This window comes from Sinocyclocheilus grahami, unplaced genomic scaffold (assembly GCF_001515645.1).
Source record: "Sinocyclocheilus grahami isolate Dianchi unplaced genomic scaffold, SAMN03320097.WGS_v1.1 scaffold105.1, whole genome shotgun sequence".
NCBI lineage: Eukaryota > Metazoa > Chordata > Actinopteri > Cypriniformes > Cyprinidae > Sinocyclocheilus > Sinocyclocheilus grahami.
This window is the reverse complement of record NW_015505284.1, coordinates 946,073-951,907: the sequence shown is the minus strand read 5'-3', so window position 1 is coordinate 951,907 and position 5,835 is coordinate 946,073.

The following is a 5,835-nucleotide window of genomic DNA, read 5'->3' as shown; positions in this document are numbered from 1 at the left end:
ACTTAAAACTCACTTCGCTTCCACTTGCCTTTGTATGTGCATGAATTTGTATGAATGTGGCAAACAGCACAAACCATGTGGTATTTAGACACATACACATGGTATTTAGCACATACAGGAGCTGTGTGTGTGGTGTGTGATTGGTGTGAAGGTCTCTGTCACAGTCTGTGTCTATTAATGAAAGCTGAGAGGCTCTGTTTTATGTTTAACACTCATTGACTCTGTGGAAGAGCCGTTCCCATGTGTTTGAGAATGCTGATGTACTAAACATAGCTCCTGCCCTTACATGTTGAGGAAAGTGAGATGATTTACTCGTGCCGCCCGGTAACTAATAGTGAATGACTAAGAGCATGACACGTTTCTATCTGCCAGCTCATACTGATATTAATATCCACACATGGATCAGCACTGTGGTTTTTTTTTCTACTGATTAAAACGGAGTGCAAATTCAGAATAATCGTGATGCAGTACAAGACAGAAGATGTTTTTAACTTTTTTTCAAATGTAAGATATAGTGTCAGGTGCTAAAATGGGGTTTATTTTACTACATGATCCTGCTTATGCATGCCTAGGTATTGTACCAGATAATAAATGTAGATGAAATATTAAAAAAAATATGAAGAAAAATAAACAATGCTATGTAGAAAAGCTCTCAACATTCAGTTACAGTTTAGTGGTCATTTATATCTGAATACAAAAAGCAGCTATTGACCAATCACTAATTCATATTTTTTAAATAAAAAGCGAATTGATCAAAGGTGAAACAAGGAAGGGACCTCGTCTGAAACATGATCAGTTGAGTGAAGTTAGCATACTGAATAACGTTAGCTGTGTTTGCTATGAGGTGACTTTTCACAGCAGCTGAGGTGGAAGGAATGTGAGTTTATCACCTCTCCATGTATTCATAATGACCACACACACACATAGGATTCTCTGGTTATGTTCAGAATGGCATGCTCCACACTAGTCTTAGTATTCTGCAATACTATTTGATATATATACACAATGCACAGTATGCAAACCGTATGAATGGAATACACAAATGACATACTACATTGGCCAAAATGTGCAGTATACAAGCAGAGCTGTATGTTTGGAATGAAATACTAGCTTTCTAGTTACTAACAGTATACTATACACAGTATACGGTTTACTTAAAAAATAGTGAGACGGTAGCCATTTAAAAAGAATCTGTAGTCACACTTTACACTTGTTGTCATAGTGTAGTTATACATTTAAGTATTTAAGTAAATTAGGATTAGGGTTTGGTTTAGGGTTGGTTGCATGCAATTATGGATAATTTACTGCTATTACTGTAACATGTATTCACACTTAAAATGAAAGGTCAAGTGGAGTGCATTGCATTGTGGGTGTTCATTGTTCATTGTACAGATTTCCTAAAAGAATTTGCAGATTTCCTCTCAGACCTATTGATTACTGTTGATAAAGCGCTAATTGTCGGAGATTTTAATATTCACGTTGATATTCCAGATCCATCTCACTTCCTGTCTCTCCTCAACTGTCTACTCAAATAAAGATAAAAAGCCCCAAAAATTACTTTAAAGAAAGCAACCAGTTTCGCTTTTGAGATTATAACTGGAGGTCACTCACTCAATAAAACACACAGTCTGACATTATTTGTAAATATTTGCTCTTAGGAAGTATTCAGTGTAAAATGCTTGTTTTGCATTATGAACATTATCTCATGCATTTTAGTAGATCTACTAATGTTTAGGTACATTTAAGTACTGAATGCATATTGATATTGTCATACTATGTCAAGGTGAAGTGTGGACTATTCTTGTCTGCTGCTATTCTTGTTAGTTGATGTCAACAGTTGTCTATAATATCTGCAGTTACACTGCCTCACCAAAAGAGGGCACCATCACTAGAATTATATGGAGAATTTCTGAATTCTTAATAATTTTATTACAATAATTGCTATTGTATTTATTTATTTAAGTCTTCTATGCTCACCAAGGCTGCGTTTATCTTAATCAAAATACAATAAAAACAGGATTATTGTGAAATATTATTACAATTCAAATATATTCTTAAATGTAATTTATTCAGCATGTGATAGCAAATCTGAATTTTTAGCAGCCATCAGCAGTCTTCAGTGTCACATGATCGTACAGAAATCATTATGATATGCTGATTTTCTTTGTATTATTTCTTATTCTTTTTACTTCTTATAATCTTATTATTAAGATGTTTATGAAAACTGTGATACACTACATTCATAAGTTTGGAGAAAGTTTTAAAAATTATACTTTTCTTCAGCAAGGATGCATTAAATTGATCATTTAGAATGTTAGATTTACATTTAAATAAATGCTGTATACATTTATATTCACCAAAGAATACTGAAAAAACAAATGTCATGGTTTCCACAAAAATATTAAGCAGCATATATGTATTTCATTATTTTAAAATAATACTATTATAATATACTACTATAATATATTTACACATATAGTGTCTGCTCATTTCATAATTGTTTATGTGAATTATATTTTAATCAGATGTTATAAATTAAATTGTGTGTTATATTATATGTGTTTATTTGGCACTTATAAGTAGTCATTTAGCAAATGACTACATACTAAAGTGTAATATAGTAGCCTACATTTAGTACTTATACGATCTTAAGTGTGTAGCAGATCAATTCAATTCTCAAGCTTTCAACAAGTTACAAGCCTAGGAGTGTTCCACACCTCTTGTGATAGGAGTTCTTCTAAAACTTTCTCTGAGCTTTTCCAATAGTTTGCTCCATCCGCTCATCTACTTTAACAAGCGGCCCAGTCTCTCTGGATGAAAAGATTCACAGCATGATATCACAACCAGTTACTTTTGAGTCCTGGATAAACATGCGATCCTCAGACCACAAACTATTGGCCCACATTGTAAGTGGGTCACTACTTTACTTTTAGGCAAAACTCCATGTGTGTGATCAGTTGGTTCTGTTTAGGAGTTTTATACAAGCACTTGATTGTGGTTATAGTTGGATGGCGCTTACGCACTGCTAAAAGATGAACTGCTCGACTGGCATCTGCTCGGTCTCCCTTTGACCTTGTGTTCCTTGTGTGCAAGAGTTTTGATTAAAAACCTCAGCAGTGTCTATCCCATTTGTTGCTTCCTCATTCTAATAATTAAACCAACAGTGCCTACAGCCACAAATCTTTTCAATATGCTACCTTTAAATAATTTATACATTTGTTTTACTTCATTTGCTTAAAGGGATGATCCTCCTCGAAATAATTTTGACACAATTTACTCACATTGTTCCAAACCTGGATGACTTACATGGGACACAAAAGGAGATGCTGGTTGCTCGTTTTCATGCAGTTACAATAAATGAGACATGAAGCTTTCCTTTTTCCGAAAAGGAAGACATTACATTTTCAAAAGCACCACAAAATAATTATACCTTTGTCACCTTTATTTTATTTATATGGCACTTTTAACAATACAGATTGTGTCAAAGCAGCTTTACATTATTAAATAGGAAAATAGTGTGTCAATAATGCAAAAGGGCAATAAACACTCAATTTTCAGTTAAAGGCAGTTCAGAATCATTGAATTCAGTTCAGTTTAAATAGTATCTGTGCCATCAAACCAAGCTCAGTCGGGGGGCCAGTTCTCCTCCGGCCAGACGAACCAGCAGGTTGTTCCAGCAAAGTCACATTGTGCGGAGGACTCATCTGGTCTCTGTAGTCTTGTCCCGATGGCTGTCTAGGAGACAAGGTCTTCACTGGGGATCTGTCTCTGGGGCTCATCTAGTTGTTCTGGTCTCCGCTGACATTCAGGGCTGTTGAGGTCATCTCTAGGTGCTGATCCACCATCTGGGCTGGATACAGACTGGATCCGGGTGACTAAAGTGACCATTGGATACAGACTGGATCTGGTGGCTACGGTGACCTTGGAATAAGAAAGAAACAGACTAATATTAGCTTAGATGCCATTCTTTTATCGATGTAACAAGTACATCAGGTGATGTGGGAAGTGTTCCCGGTTCCGGCTGACCTAATTAATGAAGCCTAACAATCCTTTATGTGTTATTAAACAATCCTTTATAAATGTGTTAGTGTGTTATGTGTAAGACTAAGCCAGGTTAAAGAGATCCGTAAAGAGGACGTGGAGGACTATAATGCAATAAGAGCTCGCTCAAATACTGAGGTGCTAAACCATTCAGGGCTTTATAAGTAATTAGCAAGATTTTAAAATCTATATGATGTTTAATAGGGAGCCAGTGCAGTGTTGACAGAACCGGGCTAATATGGTCATACTTCCTGGTTCTTGTGAGAACTCTAGCAGCTGCATTGTAGACCAGCTGGAGTTTGTTTATTAAGCGTGCAGAACAACCACCCAATAAATAAAGCATTAGAATAATCTAACCTTGAGGTCATGAACGCATTAATTAATGTTCCTGCATTTGACATTGAGAGCATAGGTCGTAATTTAGATATATTTTTAAGATGGAAAAATGCAGTTTTACAAATGCTAGAAATGTGGCTTTCAAAGGAAAGATTGCTATAAAATAGCACACCTAGGTTATTACATGCAGAGGTTTTAGGTCCGATAATTAACACCTCTGTTTTTGTTACATCATCAGGTTGTTCTAAGCTATTGGATCAGGAAGATTACTTACAAAGCAGTCTTTTGTGGTAGAAGTGATGGTTCTATCATACTTGTAACAAGGAGTAGAATTGACAGTTTTAGCTATAGCCTATGGAGTTTGCACAAGACTAGATAATGATCTGTGATATCATCGCTTTGCTGCAGTATTTCAACACCATTAAAAGCAATTCCATGTGACAGTATTAAATCTAGAGTATGATTTCGACAATGAGTAGGTCCTGACACGTGTTGTCTAACCCCAATAGAGTTCAGAATGTCTATGAATGCTGATCCCAATGCATCTTTTTCATTATCAACATGGATATTAAAATCACCAACAATTAAAACTTTATCTGCAGCCAGCACTACCTCAGATTAAAAATAAATAAATAATGTATTTAAAGGATAAAAAAATTCTTTAATAAGGTCTGTATGGTACCCTGTATACAGTAGCCAGTGCAAACATTATAGGGGATACATGTGAATCCCTCGTCACTGACAGAGAGAGATAAACTGTACAGTGCATGTGGCAAGCAGTGCAAATAACAATAGCAGGAGAAGAAGACATTACTCACCGTGATTGATGAATGATTCTGATTTACCACTGTTGTTTGATGAACTCATGAAAAGCGGAGCAAGAGGGAAAAGAAACGGAGCCAGAGAAAAGAAACTGAATTTCTTTTATAAGAAATTAAAAATAAATCATTCCTCCTATGTTGCTACAAATAATTTAGGCTGGTTTTGTGATCTGAATCACCTGTCACAAAAAAAAAGAAAAATCTTACTCAATAGAATCATTCATTCATAAATTGGCCATTGCTACTTCTCACCAATGCTGCGTTCAAGTCCTCCTGGGACGTTCGTACTTATGAGTTGACAAGTCGTAATTACGACGTCAGGTGCGTTCAAGTCAGTTTAGTCGGCACAAGATGGCGGTGTACCTTCTTTTAATAAATTACAAGAAAATACAACAGGGTCTGTTAACTCTCTTTATAGAAAATGAAGAGCAAAGAATTCGCATCAGGTGTGCTTTGCGCTTTTAATATTTTTTTTAGACCAGGATCCCAGTATAACTGATTTTCAGCAGCAACAAACGCTAAAATACAGAGATTAAAAAAAGCTGTTAGCTAAATGCAACATGGCAAATCAAACGATTTTTCACCTGTAGGTGCAAAAATGAAAGCATTTTTTACTTGGATTTCATTAACTAGCTGC